This window comes from Schistocerca piceifrons, chromosome X (assembly GCF_021461385.2).
Source record: "Schistocerca piceifrons isolate TAMUIC-IGC-003096 chromosome X, iqSchPice1.1, whole genome shotgun sequence".
NCBI classification, from domain to species: Eukaryota; Metazoa; Arthropoda; class Insecta; order Orthoptera; family Acrididae; genus Schistocerca; species Schistocerca piceifrons.
In genome coordinates, this window is record NC_060149.1 from 940,646,823 (window position 1) to 940,663,043 (window position 16,221).

The window sequence follows — 16,221 nt, forward strand, 5'->3', positions numbered from 1 at the left end:
GTTTCATCGTCAATAAGAAAGTCCAAGGGATACAGTAAACCTGAAGTGAAGGATCGGAATCGAAAACTGGAATCACAGGAGATTTTCAAATCACAGAAACAGAGAGTATCGCTCCTCTTTTACTGAAGTCGGCATTGTGCCTTTTACTTTTGTATTAAATTCGGATGCAATTTCTGTTTTCATCGTCAATAAGAAGGTGCAAGGGATACAGTAAACCCGAAGTGAAGCATCGGAATCTAAAACTGGACTCTCAGGAGAGGTTCAAATCATAGAAAGTTGAGAGTGTCAGTCCTCTTGTACTTAAGTCGGCATTGTGCCTTTTGTATTAAATTCGGATGCAAACTCTGTGTTTCATCGGCTATAAGAAGGTACAAGGGATACAGTAAACCCGAAGTGAAGCATCGGAATCTTAAACCTTGACTCACAGGAGAGGCTCAAATCATAGGAAGTGAGAGTGTCAGTCCTCTTGTACTTAGGTCGACTTTGTGCCTTTTCTATTGAATTGGGATGCAATTTCTGTGTATCATCGGCAATAAGAAGGTCCAAGGGATACAGTAAACCTGAAGAGAACAATCGGAATCTAAAACTGGACTCACAGGAGAGGTTCACATCATAGAAAGTGAGAGTGTCAGTCCTCTTTTACTTAAGTCGGCATCGTACTTTTGTATTAAATTCGGACGCAATTTCTGTGTTTCATCGTCAATAAGATGGTCCAAGGTATACAGTAAACCTGAAGTGAAGCATCGGAATCTAAAACTGGACTCTCAGGAGAGGTTCAAATCATAGAAAGTTGAGAGTGTCAGTCCTCTCTTACTAAAGTCGGCATTGTGCCTTTTGTGTTAATTTCGGATGCAATTTCTGTGTTTCATCGTCAATAAGAAGATCCAAGTAATACAGTAAACCTGAAGTGAAACATCGGAATCTAAAACTGGACTCACAGGAGATTTTCAAATCATAGAAAGTGAGAGTGTCAGTCCTCTTGTACTAAAGTCGGCATTGTGCCTTTTGTATTAAATTCTGATGCAATTTCTGTATATCATCGTCAATATAAAGGAGCAAGGTATACAGTAGAACTGAAGTGAAGCATCGGAATCAAAACTGGGCTCACAGGAGAGGTTCAAATCATAGAAAGTTAGAGTGTCAGTCCTCTTGTACTTAAGGCGGCATTGTGCCTTTTGAATTTAATTCCGATGCAATTTCTGTGTTTCATCATCAAAAAGAAGGTGCAAGGTATACAGTAAACCTGATGTGAAGCATCGTAATCTAAAACTGGACTCACAGGGAAGGTTCAAATCACAGAAAGTGAGAGTGTCAGCCCTCTTTTACTAAAGCCGGCATTGTGCCTTTTATTTTTGTATTAAATTCGGATGCAATTTCTGTTTTCATCGTCAATAAGAAGGTGCAAGGTATACAGTAAACCTGAAGTGAAGCATCGAAATCTGAAACTGGAATCACAGGAGATTTTCAAATCATAGAAAGAGAGAGTGTCAGTCCTCTTGTACTTAAGTCGGCATTGTGCCTTTTGTATTAAATTCGGATCCAAACTCTGTGATTCATCGTCTATAAGAAGGTCCAAGGGATACAGTAAACCCGAAGTGAAGCATCGGAATCTAAAACTTGACTCACAGGAGAGGTTCACATCATAGAAAGTGAGAGTGTCAGTCCTCTTGTACTGAGGTCGGCATTGTGCCTTTTGTATTGAATTCGGATGCAATTTCTGTGTTTCATCGGCAATAAGAAGGTCCAAGGGATACAGTAAACCTGAAGTGAAGCATCGGAATCTAAAACTGGACTCAAAGGAGAGGTTCACATCATAGAAAGTGAGTGTCAGTCCTCTTTTACTTAAGTCGGCATTGTGCCTTTTGTATTAAATTCGGACGCAATTTCTGTGTTTCATCGTCAATAAAGTCCAAGGTATACAGTAAACCTGAAGTGAAGCATCGGAATCTAAAACTGGACTCTCAGGAGAGGTTCAAATCATAGAAAGTGAGAGTGTCAGTCCACTTGTACTTAAGTCGGCATTGTGCCTTTTGTATTCAATTCGGATGCAATTTCTGTGTTTCTTCGTCAATAAGAAGGTCCAAGGGATACAGTAAACCTGAACTGAAGCATCGTAATCAAAAACTGGACTCACTGGAGAGGTTCAAATCGTAGAGGGTGAGAGTGTGAGTCCTCTTGTACATAAGTCGGCATTGTGCCTTTTGTATTCAATTCGGATGCAATTACTGTGTTTAATCGTCAATAAGAAGGTGCAAAGAATACGGTAAACCTGAAGTGAAGCAATGGATCTAAAACTGGACTCACAAGAGAGGTTCAAATCGTAGAAAGTGAGAGTGTCAGTCCTCTTGTACTTAAATCGGCATTGTGACTTTGGTATTAAATTCAGATGCAATTTCTGTGTTTCATCATCAATAAGAAGGTGCAAGGTATACAGTAACCTTGACGTGAAGCATCGGAATCTAAAACTGGACTCACAGGAGAGGTTCAAATCGTAGAAAGTGAGTGTGTCAGTCCACTTGTACATAAGTCGGCATTGTGCCTTTTGTATTAAATTCGGATGAAATTTCTGTGTTTAATCGTCAATAAGAAGATGCAAAGTATACAGTAAACCTGAAGTGCAGCATCGGATCTAAAACTGGACTCACAGGAGAGGTTCAAATCGTAGAAAGTGAGAGTGTCAGTCCTCTTGTACTTAAGTGTACATTGTGCATTTTGAATTAAATTCGGATGCAATATCTGTGTTTCATCGTCAATACGAAAGTTCAAGGTATACAATAAACCTGAAGTGAAGCATCGGAATCTAGAAATGGACTCAAAGGAGACGTTCTAATCGTTGAAAGTGAGAGTGTCAGTCCTCCTGTACTTAAATCGGCATTGTGCCTTTTGTACTGAATTCGGATGCAATTTCTGTGTTTCATCGTCAATAAGAAGGTGCAAGGTATACTGTAATCTTGACGTGAAGCATCGGAATCTAAAACTGGACTCACAGGAGAGGTTCAAATCGTAGAAAGTGAGAGTGTCAGTCCTCTTGTACTTAAGTCGACATTGTGCAATTTGTATTAAATTCGGATGCAATATCTGTGTTTCATCGTCAATGAGAAGGTTCAAGGTATACAGTAAACCTGAAGCGATGCATCGGAATCTAAAAATGGACTCAAAGGAGAGGTTCTAATCGTAGAAAGTGAGAGTGTCAGTCCTCTTGTACTTAAATCGGCATTGTGCCTTTTGTACTTAATTCGGATGCAATTTCTGTCTTTCGTCGTCAATAAGATGGTGCAAGGTATACAGTAAACCTAAAGTGAAGCATCGGAATCTTAAACTGGACTCACAGGAGAGGTTCAAAGCGTAGAAAGTGAGAGTGTCACTCCTCTTGTACTTAAGTCGGCAATGTGCCCTTTGAATTTAATTCGGATGCAATTTCTGTGTTTCATCGTCAATAAGAAGGTGCAAGGTATACAGTAAACCTGAAGTGAAGCATCGGATCCAAAATTGGACTCACAGGAGAGGTTCAAATCGTAGAAAGTGAGAGTGTCAGTCCTCTTTTACTTCAGTCGGCTTGTGCCTTTTGTGTTAAATTCGGATGCAAATACTGTGTTTCATCTTCAATCAGTAGGTGCAAGGTATACAGTAAACCTGAAGTGAAGCATCGGAATCTAACCTGGACTCACAGGAGAGGTTCAAATCGTAGAAAGTGAGAGGGTCAGTCCTCTTGTACTTAAGTGGCCTTGTGCCTTTTGTGTTAAATTCGGATGCAAATACTGTGTTTTATCTTCAATCAGAAGGTGCAAGGTATACAGTAAACCTGAAGTGAAGCATCGGAATCTAAAATTGGACTCACAGGAGAGGTTAAAATCATAGAAGGTGTGAGTGTCAGTCCTTTTGTACTTAAGTCGGCATTGTGCCTTTTGTATTAAATTCGGATGCAATTTCTGTGTTTCATCGTCAATAAGAAGGTGCAAGGGATACATTAAACCAGAAGTGAAGCATCGGAATCTAAAACTGGACTCACAACACAGGTTCAAATCACAGAATGTGCGAGTGTGATTCCTGTTTTACTTAAGTCGGCATTGTGCCTTTTGTATTAAATTCGGATGCAAACTCTGTGTTTCATCGTCTATAAGAAGGTCCAAGGGATACAGTAAACCCGAGGTGAAGCATCGGATTCTAAAACTTGACTCACAGGAGAGGCTCAAATCATAGAAAGTGAGAGTGTCAGTCCTCTTGTACTTAGGTCGACTTTGTGCCTTTTCTATTGAATTGGGATGCAATATCTGTGTTTCATCGGCAATAAGAAGGTCCAAGGGATACAGTAAACCTGAAGAGAAGAATCGGAATCTAAAACTGGACTCACAGGACAGGTTCACATCATAGAGAGTGAGAGTGTCAGTACTCTTTTACTTAAGTCGGCATTGTGCCTTTTGTATTAAATTCGGACGCAATTTCTGTGTTTCATCGTCAATAAGATGGTCCAAGGTATACAGTAAACCTGAAGTGAAGCATCGGAATCTAAAACTGGACTCTCAGGAGAGGTTCATATCATAGAAAGTTGAGATTGTCAGTCCTCTCTTACTTAAGTCGGCATTGTGCCTTTTGTATTAATTTCGGATGCAATTTCTGTGTTTCATCGTCAATAAGAAGATCCAAGTAATACAGTAAACCTGTAGTGAAACATCGGAATCTAAAACTGGACTCACAGGAGATTTTCAAATCATAGAAAGTGAGAGTGTCAGTCCTCTTGTACTAAAGTCGGCATTGTGCCTTTTGTATTAAATTCTGAAGCAGTTTCTGTATATCATCGTCAATATACAGGTGCAAGGTATACAGTAGATCTGAAGTGAAGCATCGGAATCGAAACTGGACTCACAGGAGAGGTTCAAATCATAGAAAGTTAGAGTGTCAGTCCTCTTGCACTTAAGTCGGCATTGTGCCTTTTGTATTAAATTGAGATGCAATTTCTGTGTTTTATCGTCAATAAGAAGGTCCAAGGGATACAGTAAACCTGAAGTGAAGCATCGGAATCCAAAACTGGACTCACAGGAGGGGTACAAAACATAGAAAGTTAGAAAGTCAGTCCTCTTGTACTTATGTCGGCATTGTGCATTTTGTATTAAATTCGGATGCAATTTCTGTCTTTCATCGTCAATAGGAAGGTGCAAGGTATACAGTAATCGTGACGTCAAGCATCGGAATCTAAAAGTGGACTCACAGGAGAGGTTCAAATCGTAGAAAGTGAGAGTGTCAGTCCTCTTGTACTTAAGTCGGCATTGTGCCTTTTGTATTCAATTCGGATGCAATTTCTGTGTTTCTTCGTCAATAAGAAGGTCCAAGGGATACAGTAAACCTGAAGTGAAACATCGGAACCTGAAACTGGACTCACAGGAGAGGTTCAAATCGTAGAAAGTGAGAGTGTCAGTCCTCTTGTACTTAAATCGGCATTGTGCCCTTTGTACTGAATTCGGATGCAATATCTGTTTTTCATCGTCAATAAGAATGTCCAAGGTATACAGTAAACCTGAAGTGAAGCATCGGAATCTATAACTGGACTCACAGGAGAGTTCCAAATCGTAGAAAGTGAGAGTGTCAGTCCTATTGTACCTAAGTCGGCATTGTGAATTTTGTATTAAATTCGGATGCAATTTCTGTGTTTCATCGTCAATAAGAAGGTGCAAGGGATACATTAAACCAGAAGTGAAGCATCGAGTCTAAAACTGGACTCACAGGAGAAGTTCAAATCTTAAATAGTTAGAGTGCCAGTCCTCTTGTACTTAAGGCGGCGTTGTGCCTTTTGAATTTAATTCCGATGCAATTTCATTGTTTCATCATCAAAAAGAAGGTGCAAGGTATACAGTAAACCTGAAGTGAAGCATCGTAATCTAAAACTGGACTCACAGGACAGGTTCAAATCACAGAAAGTGAGAGTGTCATTCCTGTTTTACTTAAGTCGACATTGTGCCCTTTGTATTAAATTCGGATGCAATTTCTGTGTTTCATCGTCAATAAGAAGGTGCAAGGTATACAGTAAACCTGAAGTGAAGCATCGGAATATAAAACTGGACTCACAGGAGAGGTTCAAATCATAGAAAGTGAGAGTGTCAGTCCTCTTGTATTTAAGTCGGCATTGTGGCTTTTGTATTAAATTCGGATGCAATCTCTGTGTTTCATCGTCAATAAGAAAGTCCCAGGGATACATTAAACCTGAAGTGAAGCATCGGAATCTAAAATTGGACTCACAGGAGAGGTTCAAATCATAGAAAGTGAGAGTGTTAATCCTCTTCTACTTAGGTCGGCATTGTGCCTTTTGTATTAAATTCGGATGCAATTTCTGTGTTTCATCGTCAATAAGTATGTGCAAGGTATACAGTAATCTTGAAGCAAAGCATCGGAATCTAGAACTGGACTCACAGGAGAGGTTCAAATCGTAGAAAGTGAGAATGTCGGTTATCTTGTACATAGGGCGGCATTGTGCCTTTTGTATTTAATTCGGATGCTATTTCTGTGTTTCATCGTCAATAAGATGGTGCAAGGTATACAGTAATTTTGAAGTGAAGCATCGGAATCTAAAACTGGACTCACAGGAGACTTTCAAATCGTTGAAAATGAGAGAGTCAGTCCTCTTGCACTTAAGTCGGCATTGTGCCTTATGTATTAAAATCGGATGCAATTTCTGTGTTTCATCGTCAATTAAAAGTTGCAAGGTACACAGTAAACCTGAAGTGTAGCATCGGAATCTAAAACTGGACTCACAGGAGAGGTTCAAATCATAGAATGTGACAGTGTCAGTCTGCTTGTACTTAAGACGGCATTGTGCCTTTTGTAGTAAAATCGGATGCATTTTCTGTATTTCTTCGTCAATAACAAGGTGCAAGGTATACAGTAATCTTGAAGTGAAGCATCGGAATCTAAAACTGCACTCACAGGAGAGGTTCAAATCATAAAAAGTGAGAGTGTCAGTCCTCTTGTACTTAAGTCGGGATTGTGCATTTTGTATTAAATTCGTATGCAATTTCTGTGTGTCATCGTCAATAAGAAGGTGCAAGGTATACAGTTATCTTGAAGTGAAGCATCGGAATCTAAAACTGGACTCACAGGAGAGGTTCAAATCGTAGAAAGTGAGAGTGTCAGTCCACTTGTACTTAAGTCGGCATTGTGCTTTTTGTATTAAATTCTGATGCAATATCTGTGTGACATCGTCAATAAGAAGTGCAAGGTATACAGTGATCTTAAAGTGAAGCACCAGAATCTACAACTGGACGCACAGGGAGGTTCAAATCATAGAGTGTCAGTCCCATTGTAATAAAGGCGGCATTGTGCCATTTGTATTAAATTCGGATGCAAACTCTGTGTTTCATCGTCAAAAAGAAGGCCCAAGGGATACAGTTATCCTGAAGTGAATCATCGGAATCTAAAACTGGACTCACAGGATAGGTCCAAATCATAGAAAAATGAGAGTGCCAGTCCACTTGTACTTAAGTCGGCATTGTGCCTTTTGTATTAAATTCGGATGCAATTTCTGTGTTTCATCGTCAATAAGAAGGTACAAGGTATACAGTAATCTTGAAGTGAAGCATCGGAATCTAAATCTGGACTCACAGGAGAGTTTCAAATCGTAGAAAGCGAGAGTGTCGGTCCTCTTGTACTTAAGTCGGCATTGTGCTTTTGTAATTAATTCGGATGCAATTACTGTGCTTCATCGTCAATAAGAAGGTCCAAGGGATACAGTAAACCTGAAGCGAAGCATCGGAATCCAAAACTGGACTCACAGGAGAGGTTCAAATCATAGAAAATGAGAGTGTCAGTCCTCTTGTACTAAAGTCGGCATTGTGCCTTTTGTATAAAATTCGTATGCAATTCCTGTGTTTCATCGTCAATAAGAAGGTGCAAGGTATACAGTATTCTTGAAGTGAAGCATCGGAATCTAAAACTGGACTCACAGGAGAGGTTCAAATCGTAGAAAGTGAGAGTGTCAGTCCTCTTGTACTTATGTCGGCATTGTGCCATTTGTATTAAATTCGGATGCAATTTCTGTGTGACATCGTCAATAAGAAGGTACAAGGTATACAGTAATCTTAAAGTGAAGCATCGGAATCTAAAACTGGACTCACAGGAGAGGTTCATTTCATAGAAAGTGAGAGTGTCAGTCCTCTTGTACATTCGTCAGCATTGTGCCTTTTATATTAAATTCGGATGCTATTTCTGTGCTTCATCGTCAATTTGAAGGTGCAAGGTATACAGTAATCTTGATGTGAAGCATCGGAATCTAAAACTGGACTCACAGGAGAGGCTCAAATCGTAGAAAGTGAGAGTGTCAGTGCTCTCGTACTTAAATCGGCATTGTGCATTTTGTATTAAATTCGGATGCAATTTCTGTGTTTCATCGACAATAAGAAGGTGCAAGGTAAACAGTAAACCTTAAGTGAAGCATCGGAATTTAAACTGGACTCACACGTGAGGTTCAAATCATAGAAAGTGAGAGTGTCAGTCCTCTTGTACATAAGTCGGCATTGTGCCTTTTGTATTAAATTCGTATGCAATTTCTGTGTTTCATCATCAATAAGAAGGTGCAAGGTATACGGTGATCTTGACGTGAAGCATCGGAATCTAAAACTGGATTCACAGGAGAGGTTCAAATAGTAGAAGGTGAGTGTGTCAGTCCACTTGTACATAAGTCGGCATTGTGCCTTTTGTATTAAATTCGGATGCAATTTCTGTGTTTAATCGACAATAAGAAGGTGCAAAGTATACAGTAAACCTGAAGTGCAGCATCGGATCTAAAATTGGACTCACAGGAGAGGTTCAAATCGTAGAAAGTAAGAGTGTCAGTCCTCTTGTACTTAAGTCGACATTGTGCATTATGTATTAAATTCGGATGCAATATCTGTGTTTCATCGTCAATAAGAAGGTTCAAGGTATACAGTAAACCTGAAGTGAAGCATCGGAATCTAAAAATGGACTCAAAGGAGAGGTTCTAATCGTTGAAAGTGAAAGTGTCAGTCCTCTTGTACTTAAATCGGCATTGTGCCTTTTGTACTAAATTCGGATACAATTTCTGTGTTTCATCGTCAATAAGAAGGTGCAAGGTATACAGTAATCTTGACGTGAAGCATCGGAATCTAAAACTGGACTCACAGGAGAGGTTCAAATCGTAGAAAGTGAGAGTGTCACTCCTCTTGTACGTAAGTCGGCAATGTGCCCTTTGTATTTAATTCGGATACAATTTCTGTGTTTCATCGTCAATAAGAAGGTGCAAGGTATACAGTAAACCTGAAGTGAAACATCGGAATCTAAAACTGGACTCACAGGAGAGGTTCAAATCGTAGAAAGTGAGAGTGTCAGTCCTCTTGTACTTAAGTCGGCTTGTGCCTTTTGTGGGAAATTCGGATGCAAATACTGTGTTTCATCTTCAATAAGAAGGTGCAAGGTATACAGTAAACCTGAAGTGAAGCATCGGAATCTAAAACTGGACTCACAGGAGAGGTTCAAATCATAGAAAGTGAGAGTGTCAGTCCTCTTGTACTTAAGCCGGCAATGTGCCTTCTGTATTAAATTCGGATGCTATTTCTGTGTTTCATCGTCAATAAGAAAGTTCAAGGTATACAGTAAACCCGAAGTGAAGCATTGAAATCTAAAACTGGACTCACAGGAGAGGTTCAAATCGTAGAGAGTGAGAAAGTGAGTCCTCTTGTACTTAAGTCGGCATTCTGCCTTTTGTATTAAATTCGGATGCTATTTCTGTGTATCATCGTCAAGTAGTAGGTGCAAGGTATACAGTAAACCTGAAGTGAAGCATCGGAATCTATGACTGGACTCACAGGAGAGTTCCAAATCGTATAAAGTGAGAGTGTCAATCCTATTGTTCCTAAGTCGGCATTGTGCCTTTTGTATTAAATTCGGATGCAATATCTGTGTTTCATCGTCAATAAGAAGGTGCAAGGTATACAGTAAACCTGAAGTGAAGCATCGTAATCTAAAACTGGACTCACAGGAGAGGTTCAAATCGTAGAAAGTGAGAGTGTCAGTCCTCTTGTACTTAAGTCGGCATTGCGCCTTTTGTGTTAAATTCGGATGCAAACACTGTGTTTCATCTTCAATAAGAAGGTGCAAGGTATACAGTAAACCTGAAGTGAAGCATCGGAATCTAAAACTGGACTCACAGGAGATGTTCAAATCATAGAAAGTGTGGGTGTCAGTCCCCTTTTACTTAAGTCGGCATTGTGCCTTTTGTATTAAATTCGAATGCAATTTCTGTGTTTCATCGTCAACAAGAAGGCCCCAGGGATACAGTAAACCTGAAGTGAAGCATCGGAATCTAAAACTGGACTCAGAGGAGAGGTTCAAATCATAGAAAGTGAGAATGTCGGTTATCTTGTACATAAGAAGGCATTGTGCCTTTTGTATTAAATTCGGATGCTATTTCTGTGTTTCATCGTCAATAAGATGGTGCAAGGTATACTGTAATCTTGAAGTGAAGCATCGGAATCTAAAACTGGACTCACAGGAGACTTTCAAATCGTTGAAAGTGAGAGTGTCAGTCCTCTTGCACTTAAGTCGGCATTGTGCCTTTTGTAGTAAAATCGGATGCATTTTCTGTGTTTCTTCGTCAATAAGAAGGTGCAAGGTATACAGTAATGTTGATGCGAAGCATCGGAATCTAAAACTGGACTCACAGGAGAGGTTCAAATCGTAGAAAGTGTGAATGTCGGTTATCTTGTACATAAGCCGGCATTGTGCTTTTTGTATTAAATTCGGATGCTATTTCTGTGTTTCATCGTCAATAAGATGGTGCAAGGTATACAGTAATCTTGAAGTGAAGCATCGGAATCTAAAACTGGACTCACAGGAGACTTTCAAATCGTTGAAAGTGAGAGTGTCAGTCCTCTTGCACTTAAGTCGGCATTGTGCCTTTTGTAGTAAAATCGGATGCATTTTCTGTGTTTCTTCGTCAATAAGAAGGTGCAAGGTATACAGTAATCTTGAAGTGAGGCATCGGAATCTAAAACCGGACTCACAGGAGAGGTTCAAATCATAAAAAGTGAGAGTGTCAGTCCTCTTGTACTTAAGTCGGGATTGTGCCTTTTGTATTAAAGTCGGATGCAATTTCGGTGTTTCATCGTCAATAAGAAGGTGCAAGGTATACAGTAATGTTAAAGTGAAGCATCGGAATCTAAAACTGGACTCACAGGAGCGGTTCAAATCATAGAAAGTGAGAGTGGCAGTCCTCTTGCACTTAAGTCGGCATTGTGCCTTTTGTAGTAAAATCGGATGCATTTTCTGTGTTTCTTCGTCAATAAGAAGGTGCAAGGTATACAGTAATCTTGAAGTGAGGCATCGGAATCTAAAACCGGACTCACAGGAGAGGTTCAAATCATAAAAAGTGAGAGTGTCAGTCCTCTTGCACTTAAGTCGGCATTGTGCCTTTTGTAGTAAAATCGAATGCATTTTCTGTGTGTCATCGTCAATAAGAAGGTGCAAGGTATACAGTTATCTTGAAGTGAAGCATCGGAATCTAAAACTGGACTCACAGGAGAGGTTCAAATCCTAGAAAGTGAGAATGTCAGTCCACTTGTACTTAAGTCGGCATTGTGCCTTTAGTATTAAATTCGGATGCAATTTCTGTGTTTCATCGTCAATAAGAAGCTGCAAGGTATACAGTAAACCTGAAGTGAAGCATTGGAATCTAAAACTGGACTCACAGGAGAGGTTCAAATCGTAGAAAGTGAGAGTGTCAGTCCTCTTGTACTTAAGTCAGCTTTGAGCCTTTTGTATTATATTCTGGTGCAATTTCTGTGTCCCATCGTCAATAAGAAGGTGCAAGGTATATAGTAAACCTGAAATGAAGCATCGGAATCTAAAACTGGACTCACAGGAAAGGTTCATATCATAGAAAGTGAGAGTGCCAGTCCTCTTTCACTTAAGTCGGCATTGTGCCTTTTGTATTAAGTTTGGATGCAATTTCTGTGTTTCATCGTCAATAAGAAGGTCGAAGGGATACAGTATACCTGAGGTGAAGCATCGGAATCTGAAACTGGACTCACAGGAGAGGTTCAAAACATAGAGAGATAGAGTGTCAGTCCCCTTGTAATTAAGGCGGCATTGTGCCATTTGTATTAAATTCGGATGCAAACTCTGTGTTTCATCGTCAATAAGAAGGTCCAAGGGATACAGTTATCCTGAAGTGAATCATCGGAATCTAAAACTGGACTCACAGGAGAGGTCCAAATCATAGAAAAATGAGAGTGCCAGTCCTCTTGTACTTAAGTCGGCATTGTGCCTTTTGTATTAAATTCGGATGCAATCTCTGTGTTTCATCGTCAATAAGAAGGTGCAAGGTATACAGTAATCTTGAAGTGAAGCATCGGAATCTAAAACTGGACTCACAGGAGATGTTTAAATCATAGAAAGTGAGGGTGCCAGTCCTCTTTTACTTAAGTCGGCATTGTGTCTTTAGTATTAAATTCGGATGCAACTTCTGTGTTTCATCGTCAATAAGAAGGTGCAAGGTATACAGTAATCTTGAAGTGAAGCATCGGAATCTAAAACTGGACTCACAGGAGAGGTTCAAATCGTAGAAAGTGAGAGTGTCAGTATTCTTGTACTTAAGACGGCATTGTTCCTTTTATATTAAATTCGGATGCAATTTCTGTGTGACATTGTCAATAAGAAGGTACAAGGTATACAGTAATCTTAAAGTGAAGCATCGGAATCTAAAACTGGACTCACAGGAGAGGTTCATATCCTAGAAATTAAGAGTGTCAGTCCTCTTGTATTTAAGTCGTGATTGTGCCTTTTGTATTAAATTCGGATGCAATCTCTCTGTTTCATCGTCAATAAGAAGCTCCATTAAACCTGAAGTGAAGCATCGGAATCGAAAACTGGACTCACAGGAGAAGTTCAAATCATAGAAAGTGAGAGTGTCAGTCTTCTTGTACTTAGGTCGGCATTGTGCATTTTGTATTAAATTCGGATGCGATTTCTGTGTTTCATCGTCAATAAGTAGGTGCAAGGTATACAGTATTCTTGAAGTGAAGCATCGGAATCTAAAACTGGACTCACAGGAGAGGTTCAAATCGTAGAAAGTGAGAGTGTCAGTCCTCTTGTACTTAAGTCGGCATTGTTCCTTTTATATTAAATTCGGATGCAATTTCTGTGTGACATTGTCAATAAGAAGGTACAAGGTATACAGTAATCTTAAAGTGAAGCATCGGAATCTAAAACTGGACTCACAGGAGAGGTTCAAATCATAGAAAGTGAGAGTGTCAGTCCTCTTGTACATACGTCAGCATTGTGCCTTTTGTATTAAATTCGGATGCAATTTCTGTGCTTCATCGTCAATTTGAAGGTGCAAGGTCTACAGTAATCGTGAAGTGATGCATCGGATTCTAAAACTGGACTCACAGGAGAGGTTCAAATCGTAGAAAGTGAGAGTGTCAATGCTCTCGTACTTAAATCGGCATTTTGCCTTTTGTATAAAAATTCGGATGCAATTTCTGTGTGTCATCGACAATTAGAAGGTGCTAGGTATACAGTAAACCTGAAGTGAAGCATCGGAATCTATAATTGGACTCACAGGAGAGTTAAAAATCGTAGAAAGTGGGAGTGTCAGTCCTCTTGTACTTAAGTCGGCATTGTGCCTTTTGTATTAAATTCGGATGCAATTTCTGTGTTTCATCGTCAATAAGAAGGTGCAAGGTATACAGTATTCTTGAAGTGAAGCATCGGAATCTAAAACTGGACTCACTGGAGGGGTTCAAATCGTAGAAACTGAGAGTGTCAGTCCTCTTGTCCTTAAGTCGGCATTGTGCCATTTGTATTAAAATCGGATGTAATTTCTGTGTTTCTTCGACAATAAGAAGGTGCAAGGTATACAGTAATCTTGAAGTGAAGCATCGGAATCTAAAACTGGACTCACAGGAGGGGTTCAAATCGTAGAAGCTGAGAGTGCCAGTCCTCTTGTACTTAAGTCGGCATTGTGCCTTTTGTATTAAATTCGGATGCAATATCTGTGTTTCATCGTCAATAAGAAGGTGCAAGGTATACAGTAAACCTGAAGTGAAGCATCGGAATATAAAACTGGACTCACAGGAGATGTTTAAATCGTAGAAAGTGAGGGTGTCAGTCCTCTTTTACTTAAGTCGGCATTGTGCCTTTAGTATTAAATTCGGATGCAACTTCTGTGTTTCATCGTCAATAAGAAGGTGCAAGGTATACAGTAATCTTGAAGTGAAGCATCGGAATCTAAAACTGGACTCACAGGAGAGGTTCAAATCATAGAAAGTGAGAGTGTCAGTCCTCTTGTACTTAAGTCGGCATTGTGCCTTTTGTATTTAATTGGGATGCAATTTCTGTGTTTCATCATCAATAAGAAGGTCCAAGGGATACAGTAATCTTGAAGTGAAGCATCGGAATCTAAAACTGGACTCACAGGAGAGGTTCATATCGTAGAAACTGAGAGTGTTAGTCCGCTTGTACTTAAGTCGGCATTGTGCCTTTTGTATTAAATTCGGATGCAATTTCTGTGTTTCATCGTCAATAAGAAGGTGCAAGGTATACAGTAAACCTGAAGTGAAGCATCGGAATCTAAAACTTGACTCACAGGAGAGGTTCATATCGTAGAAAGTGAGAGTGTCAGACCTCTAGTACTTAAGTCGGCATTGTGCCTTTTGTATTAAATTCGAATGCAATTTCAGTGTTTCATCGTCAATAAGAAGGTCCAAGGGATACAGTAAACCTGAAGTGATGCATCGGAATCTAAAACTGGACTCAAATGAGAGGTTCAATTCATAGAAAGTGAGAGTGTCAGTCCTCTTTTACTTAACTCGGCATTATGCCTTTTGTATTAAATTAGGATGCAATTTCTGTGTTTCATCGTCAATAAGGAGGTGCAAGGTATACAGTAAACCTGAAGTGAAGCATCGGAATCTAAAACTTGACTCACAGGAGAGGTTCATATCGTAGAAAGTGAGAGTGTCAGACCTCTAGTACTTAAGTCGGCATTGTGCCTTTTGTATTAAATTCGAATGCAATTTCTGTGTTTCATCGTCAATAAGAAGGTCCAAGGGATACAGTAAACCTGAAGTGAAGCTTCGGAATCTAAAACTGGACTCAAATGAGAGGTTCAATTCATAGAATGTGAGAGTGTCAGTCCTCTTTTACTTAAGTCGGCATTGTGCCTTTTGTATTGAATTCGGATGCAATTTCTGTGTTTCATCTTCAATAACTAGGTCCAAGGTATACAGTAAACATGAAGTGAAGCATCGGAATCTAAAACTGGACTCACAGGAGATGTTTAAATCGTAGAAAGTGAGGGTGTCAGTCCTCTTTTACTTAAGTCGGCATTGTGCCTTTAGTATTAAATTCGGATGCAACTTCTGTGTTTCATCGTCAATAAGAAGGTGCAAGGTATACAGTAATCTTGAAGTGAAGCATCGGAATCTAAAACTGGACTCACAGGAGAGGTTCAAATCATAGAAAGTGAGAGTGTCAGTCCTCTTGTACTTAAGTCGGCATTGTGCCTTTTGTATTTAATTGGGATGCAATTTCTGTGTTTCATCATCAATAAGAAGGTCCAAGGGATACAGTAATCTTGAAGTGAAGCATCGGAATCTAAAACTGGACTCACAGGAGAGGTTCATATCGTAGAAACTGAGAGTGTCAGTCCTCTTGTACTTAAGTCAGCATTGTGCCTTTTGTATTAAATTCGGATGCAAACTCTGTGTTTCATCGTCAATAAGAAGGTCCAAGAGATACAGTAAACCTGAAGTGAAGCATCGGAAACTAAAACTGGACTCACAGGAGTGGTTCAAATCATATAAATTGAGAGTGTCAGTCGTCTTGTACTTAGGTCGGCATTGTGCCTTTTGTAATAAACTCGGAAGCGATTTCTGTGTTTCATCGTCAATAAGGAGGTGCAAGGTATACAGTAATCTTGAAGTGAAGCATCCGAATCTAAAACTGGACTCACAGGAGAGGTTCAAATCGTAGAAGGGGAGAGTGACAGTCCTCTTGTACTTAAGTCCACATTGTGCTTTTTGTATTATATTTGGATGCAATTTCTGTGTTTCATCGTCAATAAGAAGGTGCAAGGGATACAGTAAACCTGAAGTGAAGCATCGGAATCAAAAACTGGGCTCACAGGGAGGTTCAAATCATAGTAAGTGAGAGTGTCAGTCCTCTTGTACTTAAGTCGGCATTGTGCCTTTTGTATTAAATTCGGATGCAATATCT